General features: G+C 34.3%; 1 protein-coding gene across 1 annotated transcript in view; it reads right to left on the bottom strand.

Annotated features, from left to right (window-relative positions):
• The window catches only part of LOC141419518 (eukaryotic translation initiation factor 2 subunit 3-like), a 67,518-nt gene that overhangs the window by 10,766 nt on the left and 39,860 nt on the right, over positions 1 to 16,892 (bottom strand). The gene's annotated exons all lie outside the window — the stretch shown is intronic.

Below are 16,892 nucleotides of genomic sequence, written 5' to 3'. Positions count from 1 at the left end.
CAAAAAGTTACCAAAAACCCCATCCCAACAAATAAGTTTCATGTGGTGACTCACTTTTGCAATTGCAGCTACAAGGGAAGAAGATACAGGTAGGAAGGTCATGGTCCAAGGCCAGCCTTGGCACAAGCAAGAAACTACATCTAAAAATAAACTAAAGATAAAAATGCAGGTGGTGCTCAATTTGTAGAGTGAGGCCTAAATACAAATCCAGGTATCACTAAAGAGAGATATGTAGTTAGAAAGATTAGATCAGATAGCTTAGATAGACAGATAGATAGATAGACAGACAGACAGACAGACAGATGCATGGATGGATGGACGGACAGATAGACAGACAATGGCAAAAGACATTCATATTATTCAGGAAATTCCAAGGAGTTTAGGAGATCTGTTTTAACAATATATATATTTGGCTTCATCAATTCACCAGACACATTTAAAGATGTAAACCCAATCCTTCACAAGCTTTCAGCATGTAGGTCAAAGAACTCGTCTTACTCATTTGAGACCATACTAAAACCACAAAGACATCACAGGAAGGATACATACAACCCCTATGAAAAGGAACTTAAAAATACTAGCCAACATAAATAAACATTAAAAAAAAAATTAAACATGACCAAGTAGGATGAAAGGTTGGTTGAGTATCTGTGTAATATCTGTGTATCTCCAAGCCTAAATTTATATTTTGAAGCCCTACTAACTAATACCTTAGTATATGCTCATGTTAGGAAATTAATCACTAAAAACAACCTTCAGTCAAAAAAGGATAATAGGATGGTCCTTTACCCAACTGAACTAATAGTCTTGTAAGAAGAAATCTAAACAAAGAGATATCAGGATGACACTTACACAAACGAAAGACCATGTGACACACATCAAGAGTGCCACCTGTAACCCAAGAAGAGATTTCATGAGGAACCAAATGTCCTGAGCCTTAAATCTGAACTTCTAGCATTATTACAAATAGAACATTTTTCAAAACCCTGTCTACATGACCATCTGAACACAGCAGAAGAAACTTAAGACAAAAACTAACACCCATTCAACAAAATATATGATGAAGAAAAAAAGCACACTGGGTGCCACTGGATCATAGCTGTAATCCTAGCTCAAGAGGCAGAGATCAAGAGGATCAAGGCTCAAAGCCAGCCTAGGTAGACACTCCATGAGACCCTATTTCAAGGTAAGGTGCTTCAAGATGTAGGCCCTGAATTCAAACACCAGCACCACAAAAAAAGTTAAATAAAAGCAAACTTCCTCAAGATAGAAAAGAACGTCTACACAAAACAATGCAAAACGAACAAAAATAACCCCAATATTATTATTATTAATGGTAAAATACTTTTGTCATAATAGTAAGGAAAAGCTATTTACTCTTATTAGTTCTATCAGCATTGTACTAGAAGTTCTAGGCAACCTGAAAGAAAAACATTCTAGAAAGTAGGCAACGAAAAAGAAGAGCCATTCAGATTTGAAAGAAATAAAATGATAAAGAAAGTTGGCATGACTGTATATGTAGAAAATCCTAAGGAATCCACTGAAGTCTTTAAAAAAAAAACAAAACCAAGGCAAGTGTAGGGTTTACCCAACTGAACTAGTAGTCTCAAGTACTTTCATGGAAAAAGCTAATAAAGATTGGTTAAATGACTAAATTCATGAACAATAGTACACAAAATGTCACTGGTGAGAACTCCTCCAACAGCATTAATTTTACATATGTAAAAACCATTCCAAAAATACCCAACACAGAAAATGGCTGGAAGAGTAGCTCAAGTGGTAGAGCCTAGCAAGCATGAAGCCCTGTGTTCAAACCCCAGTAGCAAAAAGATTAAACACTACTTCATGACCAAAGCTTTACAAAAAGCAGGAATAGAAGGAATGTACTTCAATATTATAAAGACTACACATGACAAACATATACCTCATACTTAATGGGGAAAAACTGAAACCATTTACCCTGAAGTCAGGAACAAGACAATGACCACTTTTCCCCATTCCTATTCAACACAGTCCTGGAAATCCTAGCCACAGTAATAAGACAAGAAGAAGAAATAAAAGAAATACAAATAGGTAAGGAAACAGTCAAAATATCTCTATTTGCAGATGACATAATCCTATAACTCAAAAGACCCAAAATATTCCACCCAAAACCTCCTAGACACCATACACAGCTTCAGCAATGTACCAGGATACAAACTCAACTTACAAAAATCAGTATAACCTTTCTACACATCACCAACAAACAAACTTAAGGAAGAACACAGGAAAAGAATTCCATTTACACTAGCCTCAAAAAAATAAAAAATCAAACACATTCAGTAAACGAAACAAAGGATGTAAATAGCCTCTACAAGGAGAATTACACACCACTGAAGAAAGAGAGCAAGGAAGACTACAAAAGATGGAAAGATCTTCTATGCTTATGGAGTGGCAGACCCAACATAGAAAAATGGTTATACTACCAAAAGCAATCTGCATGTTCAACGCAATTACCATCAAAATTCCAATGACATTCATCATAGAGACTGAAAAATCTACCCTAAAGTTAATTTGGAGACACAAAAGATCATGCATGAATAGCCAAGGCAGTATTGAGCTAACAGAGCAATGATGGAGGTATCTCAATAACCAACTTCAAACTATACAACAGAGTCTAGCAATAAAAACAGCATGGTACTGGCAGTAAAACAGATATGAAGACCAGTGGAACAGAACTGAGGACCTGGATATGAATCCACACAGCTATGCTCACCTTATTTTGTACAAAGATGCCAAAAACATACAATGGAGAAAAGATAGCTTCTTGAACAAATGCTACTGGGAAAAGTGGCAATCTGCCTGCAGAAAACTGAAACTAGATCCATCCCTGCACTAGTATGAACTCAAAGTGCATTAAGGACCTTAATAGCAGATGCAAAACTCTGAAATTACCACAGAAAAGAGTAGGGAATGCCCTGGAAACAATAGGTATAAACAAACACATCCTCACTAGAACTCCAACAGCCCAGCAACTAAGAAAAAGGATGGAAAATGGGACAACATGAAATTAAAAAGTTTCTGCACAACAAAAGAAGTGGTCTCTAAATTAAAGAGACCATTTACAGTGTGGGAAAAAATATCTGCTATTTATACATCTGATTGTATCTGTACTGATACAATCAGATCAGTACAGATCTGGTTATCTATACTGATAACCAGAATATACAGACAGCTCAAAAAATTAAACTCCCCTTAAATTAATGAACCAATAAAGTTGTGGGCAACTGAACTTAACAAAACTTTTTCTAAAGAAGAAATCCAGATGGTCAAAAAAACATATGAAAAAATGCTTACCATCCCTGGTCATAAGGAAATGCAAATCGAAACCACACTGAGATTCTACCTTACGGATTAGAGCGGCTATCAACAAGAACACCAACAACAAATGCTGGCAAGAATGCAGGGAAAAAGGAACATTCATATACTGCTGGTGAGCTACTATAACCACTTTAGAAAAAAGTATGGTGGCTTCTTTAAAAACTGAATATTGATCTGTCATATGATCCACCAATACCACTCCTCAGGATATACCTGAAGGAATGGGATGCAAGTTATTACAAAAGCCCATGATTATTTCAGCACTATTTATATTAGATAAGCTATTGGAAACAGCCAAGACACCCCACAACTGACAAATGGATGAAGAAAATGTAGTATTTATACACAACTGAATTTTACTCAGCCAAAAAGAATGAAATTTTGTCATTTGCAAGTAAATGGATGGAAATTCAAAGCATCATCTTAAGTGAAGTTAGTCAGGCTCAGAAGGCCACAATCACATGTTCTCCCTCATATAAGGATTACAGACCTAAAACAAATGCAGTAACATTATTAGATGTGGGTCACACACTAAGGCGAATACACCCATGGGAAAAAGAGGAAAAGGGAAGGAAACCTAAACTTGAATGTGGCTGATGTACTCCCTGTTGAGGAGTGAATAAAGCACTCTTAAATTTGCAGAGCCCACTATGGGAAGGGGACCAGGAAGCAGCAAACATGTGTGACAGAGACAAACCAATGTGTATGGAAGCAATGCTAGGAAACTGTTATCTTTATCCCGAACTAGCAAAAATTACGTCTTTTCTTACTGTCTCTGATGTTTTCTCTTCAACATACTCGGAGAAGAGAGCTGAACAAGTTCTGCTCTGAAATGGGGAGGAAGCACATATTAAATAAATATAAAAATGATAAAATATAAAAATGATAAAATAAGGAGAGGAAAAAAAACCCAAACTAATAATGTTCAACAAGGTTTAAAGTATCTAAAATCATATTTTAAACTAGAGTTGTGGCTCAGATGGTAGAGAGCACCATCCTAGCAAGCTCAAGGTCCTGAGTTCAAACTCTAGGACCACCAAAAAAATTTATTTTTCTTAAGTTTGTTGTGTGACAAAAAATGAGATGTGGAAATAGAAGCTGAAAAAATGGCGACACAATTATCATTAATATTTAAAACTGTTCAGTACAATTAAAAACAGCTAAGATGAAGCGTAAGTGTAGTACATTGATAAGAGTGCTAACCTACCATGTATGAAGCCCTCATTTTGAGGTAAAACATAAACACACACACACATATAGGTCTAGGTAATTATTTTCTGAACAGGACTCCAGTTGTGCAGGAAATAAGACCAACAAATGACAAATGGGAAAGTTTCAAAGTTTCTGCACATCAAAAGAAACTTACCACAGGCGTAGCAAATTGGCTCAAGCAGTAAGAGCCCCAGTCTCACAAGTGTGAGACCCCAAGTTCAAACCCCAGCGCCACCAAAAAAATATAAAGAAAATGACATCTTTAATAAACAAAGTTACCAGAATCCAGAAACACAGAATGGGAGAAAATTTTCACCAGCTACTCAACACATAAGGGATTAGTATCTACTAACACATAAAGAGTTGAAGAACTATAAATAGCAAAAGAATAAATAATTCAATCAATAACCTAGCAAACAACCTGAATAGACAGTTCTCAGAACAAATGGCTAATAAATACACAAAACAATGATCAAATTCCTTAGCGACAAAGGAAATATAAATCAAAACTACACTAAACATTCTGTATCTTAACCCATCAGATTGGCATTCATCAAGATAATGAAAAACAAATGCTAACGGGGATGGGGGAAGCGGGAAAAACATCAGACACAGTTTGGTGGAAATATATATATACTTATATATAAAATGGTGTGACTCCTATGGAAACCAGAATGGAAAGTCCTCAAAAAACTAAAAGTAGACTTACCTTATGACCCACCATACCACTCATGAGTATATATCTGAAAGAGTTAAAGTAATATAAAAAAGACACTTGCAACCCATGTTTATTACAGCTCTCTTCACAAAAGTCAAACTTGAAAAACAGGTAAGGTGAACAAAAACCAATAAATACACAAACACACACACACAGAGTAATACTCAGTTTAAAAAAAAAAGATGAATTATATCATTTGAGAAAACTGGATGAAATAGATCATTATGCTGAGCAAGGTAAGCCAAGTTCAAAAGGACAAATATAGTATGTTTCTCCTTATTTGTGGAATCTCGACCTAAAATTATGAAGGCTAGTATTAATAATAATAATAATAATGGGACATGAATGCATTTAGAAGACTGTGGAGAAAGGCCACCAGGAAGGGAGAGGGGCAAAGAGTATTCAAGGGTAAAAGCTATTCAAGTATGCAACATATGTACATATGAAGAAAACAAAGTGAACCCCATCCAACACTGTTTGAAAAAGGTGGGTAGAGGAAAAAAAGGAATGTAAATATATTAGAGGTGAAACTGTATGCATGAACAGAATTATCACAATGAAATTTCCTCATATTAATGTAAGATAACTCAGTAGTAAAATTTAAAAATAAAAAATAAAGTGAAATCATCCTTTAGAGTGGAAGAAAATATTTGCAAATCATACATTTGAAATATGACAATTCATTAAAACAATTTAAAAACAATGTGAAAGAAATCTAGTTCCCAAAGACATACCCATGATCAACAGGCATATTAAAAATACTTGATATTATTGCTAATTAAGAAAAGGAAAACTAGAACCAAAGGTGTATCACAAACATCAGATCAAAAAAATATAAGAAAGGATAAAGAGAAATCAATATTTTCATAAACTGCTGGAGTATAAAATGATACAGCAGAATTACATAGTCTGGCAGTTCCTGAAATGACTATATATAATAACCGTATGTCTAAGGATTTCCACTTCTGCATACCTATTCAAGATATTAAAATACCAATCCACTCAGATATGTATATAAATATAGCAAGAATTACTGACAGTAACTTACAAGGAAAATCAACCCACACGTCCACAAAATGATAAATGAATCAAACAATGTGGCATAACTATAACAAGACACATTATTAAGCAATAAAAGGAATGAAGCACTAAAAAAAAATTAAAGATACAAATTACTAATACCAACAGTGAAACAGGTTACATCACTACAATCTGATATCAAAGGTAGAATGAAAGAATATCATAAACAACTACCACAATTCACAACTTACAAGAAATAGGCACATTTTTGAAAGACGTTAAACTCAAACCATTTCCACAAGAGGGCAAGGTAGAGTGTGCATACACACAAATATACACACACTCATTAAAGAACAAAAAGGAGGAGAACCCTTCAAAACCACAAGGTTCAGATGCCTTCACTCATGAATTCTTCTAAATAGGTTAAGCAGGAAATAATGCTAACTGCAAATAAACTTATTCAAATTGTTGACAGCTCCTCTACCTAGTCTACAAAGTCAGCATAACCCTCATATTCAAACAAGACTAAGACAGTTTAGCATCCCTCAAAAAATGCTAACAAATTCCAAAAAGGCAGTAATACTGCTGTTATTCCAGCAATAAAATGCTAGGTAACAGCAAATAATTAATTGCATTTAAAAAACAATCACCTGAAAAAAATTCTTAAAGCAGAAATTTAACCTAAGTTTAATCACTATAATCATTTAACTTACAAACATTACTCCTGATCCTTTTCCTCCAATTAATGTACTTAGCCCTCTCTGTATTTTCTGTATCCAAACTAAACCAATCATAAGACTGAAAAAAAGTTTTTTTAATTATCTAGTCAGTAGCCTCTAGGTATAATTCTAGCTACCCTGTTGGCAGAGATGGTGAAGAGTATGGTTTGACAGAAGCCTGGGAAAAAAAGTCAACAAGAGCCTATTTCAAAGAACAAAGGAGGTATAGTGGCAAACACTTGTGATCCCAGCTATGTGGGAGATGAGGTAGGACTATGGTAGTTTGATCTGGTTAGGGGTAAAAACAACACTATCAGAAAAATACTAAAGCAAAAAGGGTGGGCATGTGGGTCTACAAGGAAAACACAAATGTACCAAGTATAAGGCTCTGAGTTCAACTCCAGTACTGAATGTCAAAACAAAATATGCATGGTAGACCAGACATGGTAAAAAATGCCTATAATCCCAGTTTTCTGAAAGTGGAAAAAAGGGGATCTCAGTTTCTAAGCTAGCCTGGCTGCACTGTAGCTTCCTGGCCAGACTGGACTGTATCATGAGACTCCGACTCAAAAAAACAAAAAACACAAGGAGGGGGCAGTATGTGAAGGAGACAGAGAGTAAAGGGAAATGCAAACAGGCTATATGTAAATAGTATATGCCATATTATCACATGAAATTTAACCATTCACAAATTCTGGAACATGTATGTTAAATGTGTACGCATTTTGAAACCAAGTCCGTAGGGATACCAAAAGACAACTGTACATCAAATTTTGTATGTAGACTGTATTACATTCACAAACATACATTTTTTATAGGAAGAAAATATTTCTATCCCTCTCTGTTGGATAATTTAAGAATATTCAATTAATGTCTGTACAAACCGCAAGTTTAGTCTGTAAAAGAATACAACTGTTAAATAGATCTTAGGCACATTCAGCATAAAAAAATGCATGTATTAAAATATGCATTTTTTAGTTTTCAACTCCAGTGTGAGTGTGGCTAGTAAGTGTTATTTTTCAACTTCACTCTTACCCTTACCAGATATGAAATCTGTATCATTTTAGATTTTTATGTTTGTAACATATAAAACCCAAACAAAATACATAGGGCTCTTTTGGTAAAATACATTGCATGCTAGGAAGCCAAATAAATATCAGTACCTTTTATCTATTACTTATTTTTCACTACTACATGAAATCACAGTCACGCTGATTAAACTATCTTAGGGTCATTTCTAAGTGGTATACAGCTGAACTTTAAACACTGCTTTTAGCTATACCGGAAATGAGGCACCAAAGACAAACACAAGGTATCTTTCAAAACACTATTTTCACCATTTCCAGTTGGTATCATGGCACACATCTATTATCCCAGCACTTGGGAGGCTAAGGCAGGAGAATCTGAGTTTAAGGCCAGTCTGAGCGGGTGGGGGTTGGGAGGGGAAGGAAAGAAACAAGAATGATTTTCCTTTATATAGAGGAGCTATCAATAAGTCATGCAAAGAAAAAAGTACAAACCTTTAACCGTCTAGGTCATATAAAACATTGCTCTCAAGAACTCGAAGTCCTGAAAATGCAAATCAAAACCACACTAAGATTCCACCTCACCCCTATTAGAATAGCCATCATCCAAAACACCACCCCTAAGTGCTGGCAAGGATGTGGAATAAAATGAACCCTACTCCACTGCTGGTGGGAATGCAAGCTGGTGCAACCACTCTGGAAAAAAATTTGGAGACTTACTAAAAATCTAAACATAGAACTGCCATATGATCCAACTATCCCACACCTGGGGATATACCCAAAGAAATGCAACACAGGTTACTCCAGAGGCATCTGCATACCCATGTTTATTGCAACACTATTCACAATAGCCAAGTTATGGAAACAGCCAAAATGCCACACTGCTTGTGAATGAATCAAAAAATGTGGTACTTGTACACAAAGGAATCTTATTCAGCCATGAAGAAAAATGAAATCTTATCACTTGAGGTAAATGGACAGAACTGGAGAACATCATTCAGAATGAGGTCAGCCAGGCCCAGAAAACCAAAAATCATATGTTCTCCCTCATAAGCGGACTTTAGATCTAGGGCAAATGCAGCAATGCTGCTGGCCTTGCATCACATGACAAGGGAAGAGCACATACAGGAGATATAGGAATAGGTAGGAAACCCAAAACATGAACGCGTTTGATGTGCCTGCTCCATCAGAACTAATACAGAAAGCTTAAAGGACAGGTTATCAAGAACAGGGGATCAGGAACCAAGGCAAAGATCAGTTAGAGTTAAAGCAACATGGGTTGTAACATATGGGTACATGAAAGCAAAAGTAGGAATCTTTCTGTACAACTATCCTTAACTCAACTACCAAAACACTTTGTCTTTCTTATTATGCATATGTCCTTTCTTCAACAAAATCAGTGATAAGGGCAAATGGGACCTGCCTGAAACTGTGGAGGGGAGGAGGGTAAGAGTGGGGTGTGGGGGGAAAGAATGAGGGAGGGGGGAAGGGTGAAGAAATGAACCAAACAATATAGCACATGCAAATAAATAAACAAGAAAAAAAACCCCTCAAAGTCCTGAGAAAGTAAGGCAGCTCTTCAACTCCAGTTCTGTTACCTACTAGTTGTAAGAGTAGGAAAAATTTCCTACAATTTGGGCCTAAGTTTCATCAAGATAAAACAAAAATAATGATCCCTAGTTCATTGGGTTTTTTGGACAAAGTACTATACATCAGTAAGACAAGAGTGACAAGAATAAGGTAAATTCTCAATATACTTAATAACAGTAGTAGTGCTTTCAGGAACAGATAGGATTGCTGGAATTCTTTTGTAAAAAAGAAAGGAACAACTGCATTTATACTATAAAATGTGTTCTTTTCTGTATGAATACATTATGAAACGATTAATTATATGTATCCTTAATAGGATATTTATGAACTCCTATTAAAATTACATGCATAATTGTTTGGTAACATTAAAGAAATATGTGATCCCTAAGACCCCCAAAAGCCTTCACTGTTAATGTTAATAGATTATTTTCATAATGTAATCAATATTTCAAAATATTCATCTAATACTTTAAATCTATGTCGTATTACCAAATAAGTCAATTGTGAATCCATAATCAAGCAATATTTGCAGACTAAAAAAAATAAATATAATTGTAATGTTGCTTATTTATCAGTCTTCTATAGCTTTAACTTCTGTAACTATTGCTTTTTGCCTTCTATGTCTATTGTTTCAACTCTTAATAATCCAAATAACTGTAAGAAGAGACAAAAATACCTTTAATTGATACAAGAAAATCTTAGTATTAAAAAAAAATCTATCAATTATATAATAGCACTACATTTTAAGATAAAATGTAAAATAAGGCCTGAAAACATCCTTACTTATTTAGAAGCTTACGGTGTAAAAATGTCTGCAATAGGGAAGACTGTTGGACTTTAGAATTCATCAATGAGATGCAAGTGCAGGACACTCAGAAAAAGGGTAATAGAATTATATTGAACTTCCGAAGAACAGAATAAGCAAAGTTCCCAAAAAGTTTGTTCATGTAAATGAGCTCTCATGCTCAAAATACAGTATTATTTAAACCAAGTAATGCTTTTCATCTTAAAGATAAAACACCACAAAATATGAGGCAAAATGGAGCCTCAAGTTCTACTGGTACAGTAGTCCTGCAAGTCTGGCAATGTTCAAAAACAAAGCATGAAAAAACAAGAAGAAAAATTTTATTTCATGCAAGTTCAGTTATATGTGCAATACAGCAAAAGCTGGTTTTAACATCCATTTTCATTTCAAAGCTATTTGGTAAATCATGAAAATTTTTAGCAATAATCATGTCTGCTAAAATGAAGATTAAATCCATCAACACATCAAACTTGGTATTTACTAGAGGCCATACTATTTAAATAGTAGACATTAAATTTTCCTAACAAAAATGAGAATGATCTGACTGACAGCTTCTACTAATGTAATGAGCTGTAAAATTCTCTAGTTTTGCTTTAAAAATATATTCCTAGTGTTCCTAAGAGAAATTCTGGCTTCATCCAGATGTATTATTAAATGTGATTCTTCATTCATCATCTACTGTTGGCTTGATGGTGACTCCTCTTCTTATCTGGCCCCAACCAATTAAACTGAAAAATGAAAATAGAAGAAGTCATAAATTTTAAATCCATCTCATTAGCACTGACAAATAATCATGACATAATTGGTTTTATTTGCCCAATTTTAAATTCAAATATGCTCTCCTAAAATAAAAGCCCCTATTACCTCCTTAGATTGCTACAGCTTTATACACGCATTCTGTCCAGCATAAATAAGAAAAGCAAATGAGCTGGAGAGATAGAGCTCTTGCCTAATATTCCTAAGGCCCTGTAATCCTTTGCAAAACAAATATAAAAAAAAAAAAAAAAAAGCTGCTGCAATTCATATAATCATATTCTTCTAAAACATTATGTGTACCTACACAGAATAAGTAAGAACATGCCAACTAGATTTAAAGAATCATGCCATCCACAAAATACTCTAACCTAATTTTAAAATTTTAATCCATTCCTTTCTGCTTGAAAAATGTGAAGTGCTTTCCTCACTTTGAGAATACCCCGGAAGATATAATAGTTTCAAAGGAAAATAAAGTAAGTAAAGAAATAGAAGATCATTACTTTCCACAACCAGATTAGTCTTTAGGGCACATGGGAAGTGAGTGATAGAAATGGAATCCTAGGACAAAGATTACCTTTTTTATTTTTTGAATGGCATTTGGGATTGGAACTCAAAATTTCACACTTGGTAAGAAGGCACTTACAACTTGAACCACTCTGGCAGTCTCAGGTTATTCTTAAAGGGAGAGAGACCTTCAAAATCTGCTCTAGTCTAGGCTGTGTGGGTCATTTAGCAAAACAAAACAAAACTAACAACAGATAAAAGATACAATTCTAAAGCTTATGAGGGAGGAGAAGTCAGCAAATTGGAAAAGTTAAAAGTATCTCAGACTTTGTTCCCTCTTCAGAAATATCAAATAACCAACAGTAAACCAACTAAAGTAGCTTTGTGGGAAATTTATGAACTTCAAAAATCTATAGCAACCTACCAAGTGCCCAAGTAAGGAAAAAAACCCCACTCAAAATGGTAGGAATATCGTGGCATTTTCTTTACCTTTCCTGGAGAGGGATCTCCACCACTTCCTAGGTGTGAGGTATACAATGGAAGTCAAGCAATCCTCAACCTCTCTTGAGATACAAGAGTGTGAATTCATTTTCAAAATTTTGGATTGGCTGGGTAATGCCCAAAGCACTAATTTCTGCATTGTTTGACTTAGTGCTCTGACAAGAGCTATGGCAGAGTTCAGATATCACACTGAAGGCTACTAAAGGCAGTGGCACAACTGCAAACATGAGAGCTACAGAGATCCTGTGGCTAGAGTCAAAGACTTCTGGCTTAAGAACATCATACATGCAGCACTATTCGCAATAGCAAAGTTATGGAAACAGCCAAGATGCCCAACTACTGACGAATGGATCAAGAAAATGTGGTATCTATACACAATGGAATTTTATGCAGCCATGAAGAACAACAAAATGTTATCATTTGCTTGTAAATGGATGGAATTGGAGAACATCATTCTGAGTGAGGTTAGCCTGGCTCAAAAAACCAAAAATCGTATGTTCTGCCTCATATGTGGACATTAGATCAAGGGCAAACACAACAAGGGGACTGGACTATGAGCACATGATAAAAGCGAGAGCACACAAGGGAGGGGTGAGGATAGGTAAGACACCTAAAAAACTAGCTAGCATTTGTTGCCCTTAACGCAGAGAAACTAAAGCAGATAACTTAAAGCAACTGAGGCCAATAGGAAAAGGGGACCAGGTACTAGAGAAAAGGTTAGATCAAAAAGAATTAACCTAGAAGGTAACACCCACGCACAGGAAATCAATGTGAGTCAATGCCCTGTATAGCTATCCTTATCTCAACCAGCAAAAACCCTTGTTCCTTCCTATTATTGCTTATACTCTGTCTACAACAAAATTAGAAATAAGAGCAAAATAGTTTCTGCTGGGTTTTGGGGGGGGGAGAGGGAGGGGGCGGAGTGGGTGGTAAGGGAGGGGGTGGGGGCAGGGGGGAGAAATGAACCAAGCCTTGTATGCACATATGAATAATAAAACAATAAAACTTAAAAAAAAACAAGGATACTGAAAATGAATGAACCAAGCCTTGTATGCACATATGAATAATAAAAGAAATGAAGTCATGTCATGCATGCTTAATTACTGAAATTCTTTGCACAAAGCCAGACTTGTAATGACTAGCAGAAGCAGCTTCTCCTTATAACAAAAACTGCAAGCATAAAAATAAACAGAGAAATAAAATCCACTTATATAAATAGAATAAATTTCCAGAAACCAAAGCAAACCAAAAATAAATTTCCAGAAACACAGGACTCAGAGAATATAAAAGAATTCTCGTAAGAGTGCTCTAAGATTAAAGGAGATCATGTAACCAAAAATTAAAAATAAAACAAAACAGTATTATCAATAATGAGCAAAATAATATCGAGACAGAAATAATATAACACACTATACACACAGAATTATGTATTACATATAATGTATACAATTACAATATAATCACACATTGTAATTTTATATTAAATACAATGTTTTATGTTATAATTGTATATTATATAGTTACATATACAAATTAATGTATATACATTCTGCATATATAGTTATATATACATAAAAGATATTCTGGAGATAAAAATATACTGGCTGAGTTGAAATTTTTACTATAAGGCCTTATGGAAAGCCTGACTAGACAGAACCAGCAAACTTAAAGATAAGTCATTTGAAATTATCAAGGAACAAAGAAAGGAAAACACAAAGACAAATGAATAATGCCTAAAGAACTTTTAATACATCAAACTGTACAACATGAATTATTGGAATTACTGAGGAAAAGACAGAAAAAGGAATAGGTACTTATTTGAATGTATACATATATATGTATATATGTATATATGTATATATATATGTATATATGTATACATACATATATATATACACATATAAAAAAGCTCAAAGAATTAAAAACACAAAAAACTCAGAAACCAATGTTAAGACGCATAATTACTGTTCAAATTATGGAACTAGAGAAAAATTCTTAAAGCAGCAAAAGAAATATGATTCATATATAAAATGGATCCTCTGCTGCCTTTTGGTTCTTCTGGTTCTTTCAGGAGGAACCAGAAGGCAGAACAGTGAAATATTTAAAGTACTGAAAAAGGGTGCAGGGGGAAAAGGAAACAGAGTTCATTATTTGATAAACTGTCTTGCAAAAATGAAGGAGAAATTAAGATTTTCACAGATAAATGAAAGCTGACAGGAGTTTCGATATCAGTAGGCCTGCCTGGAGAAATGCTAAAAAAGGACTCCTTCAGAAGGAGGTGAGGTACGAGGAACTCAAGTTCAAAGGCAACCTGGGTAACATATAAACACCCCATCTCCTTAAAAAAGAAAAAAAGAAAAAAACCAAGTGCTAAGAATGTAGCTAAGTAGTAGTTTGATTGCCTACAGGGCATGTACGAGGGATCCTGGATTCAAACCCTAGCATCTCAAGACAAAACAAAAACAGAAACAAAAACAAAAACAAAAGAAAAAGTAAATGCACAGGAAATAGAAAAGATAGTATATTCAGGATCATTAAAATCCTACTTTTAATTTTTTTGTAAACAAAACTATAAATTATAATTATAAATCTATGTTAAAAAAATATATCAGTAACATAATGGGTGGGAAAAGTGAAAGAGTAGTTTTTGTGAAAGAAGTTTTATTTGACATTGACCTTCCTTTTTCTTTTTTTTTTTTGCAATGTTGGAGATTTAAACTCTGGGCCTCACAAATGATACACAAACGCCATACACCAAGCCACATCAGCATTCCCTTGAAGTTTTCACTCTAAAATAGGTTTTTATAATTTTAAAGTGCTTACATATAACACTTACTATTTAAATTTTAAAGTGTCAAATTTAATACCTACTTTTAGTTACACAGGTATTATATCACATTCTATGTTATTTATAAAATATACACAAAAGGGAAGATGAAGACATCAAAGTATATCTACGAACAAAATCAGGTAAACAAGACAGTAAAAGAAGAAATAAGGAGAAAAACAGTTATAATATACCTCATACAGAATGACAAAATGGCAACAGAAAGGGCCTTCATATAAGTACTTGATTTAACTATCAATGCATTAAATTCCCCAATGAAAACAATTATCTGAACAAACTTAAAACAGAAAACAATTATACACTTTATGATACTCAATTTAGATGTAAACACAGAGATCAAAAATGAAAGGATAGAAGTAGGTGCTGATGGCTCTCTCCTATAATTCTAGTTATTTAAGAGGCACAGATCAGGAAGATTGCAGTTTGAAGCCAGCCTCAAGCAAATAGTTCAGGAAACCCTATCTCAAAAAAAAAAAAAAACCACAAAACAAGGGTACAGAGTGGCTGTAGAGCACCCATCTAGCAAATGCAAGGCCCTGAGTTCAAACTCCAGTACCACAAAAAAAAAAAAAGCATAGAAAAATGTATTTACTGAAAATAGTAGTCAAAGACAGCACAATAACTATTCAACTATCAGACAAAATAGACTTTAATACAAAAATTTCTCCGAGACAATGAATTTTGTGTAATGCCAATTTACCAGGAACATGTAACATTACAAACATAATATACACTGAACATACAGCTCTTAAGTATGTGATGGAAACAGCGACATAAAATAACAGTAATAAATTCCTCTACAACAAGAGACCTAAATGTTAACTTTTGTAATCAATAAAACAGTAAGAAAACAAAATCCATAATGAAACAAAAGATCTGAACATCAGACACCAACTAGATTTAAAAAATTCTATCAAAATACTCTAATGAACAGCAGTTGTACATTTTTTACAAGTACCTACAAAACATTCTCCAGGGATGGAGGAGTGGCCCAACTGAAAGAGCACCTCTGAAGCAAGCATGAAGCCCTGAGTTCAAACCCCAGTGCCACCAAAACATTCTCTACTATGAAACGTTCGTAGAATCACAAATCAAGTAATATATTTTAAATGACTGAAATCATACAATTTCCATTTATACTTCTGATTATAATGTGAAGAAAACAGAAATCAACAGAAGGGCAACTAGAAAGTCTACAAAATCCACAAACCTTTGACAATTACTCAAATAAGAAATCAAACAAAAATTAGAAAATACATTGAGACAAATCAAAATGGATACACAACAGCAAGTAGTTCTTCAAAAAATTAAAACTGGAATCATGAAACAATACAATTCCACTCCTGCATATATATCTAAAGAATAAAAGACATTCTTGGGAGAGGTACTTATATGGAAACATTTGTAGCAAAAAAATATTTTGTACTTTACTTCTTGAAGTAAACATAATTAGTGTAATAAACTTCATACATAGAAAATGCAAGGGAGTAGGAAAGTAGCTGAAATGGTAGCATGCCTGCCTAGCAAACACAAGGCCCTGAGTTCAAATTAACGTACAGGAATGAATGGAGGAAGGGAGGAAACAAGAAAGGAAAATGGTTGACTGTAAGGAGAATGAAGTTATTATCTAATGAGCAGATTTTCATTTTTTAAAGATTTTTGAATTCTCAAGAGTTATGGGGTTAATGGTTGAACAGCAATGTACATAGACTTAATACTCACTAAATATATACCTGACATTAAAAATGGAAGACTACTAAATTCAAGGAAAAGTTGAGTTTAGACAATCAAAAACTATGTCACACATAAAAATAGTTTTCTTTTAGACAGTTGG

The sequence above is a fragment of the Castor canadensis genome, chromosome X (assembly GCF_047511655.1).
Source record: "Castor canadensis chromosome X, mCasCan1.hap1v2, whole genome shotgun sequence".
NCBI classification, from domain to species: domain Eukaryota; kingdom Metazoa; phylum Chordata; class Mammalia; order Rodentia; family Castoridae; genus Castor; species Castor canadensis.
Note: the sequence above shows the minus strand (reverse complement) of the source record. Positions and strands in the feature narration are given on the sequence as shown.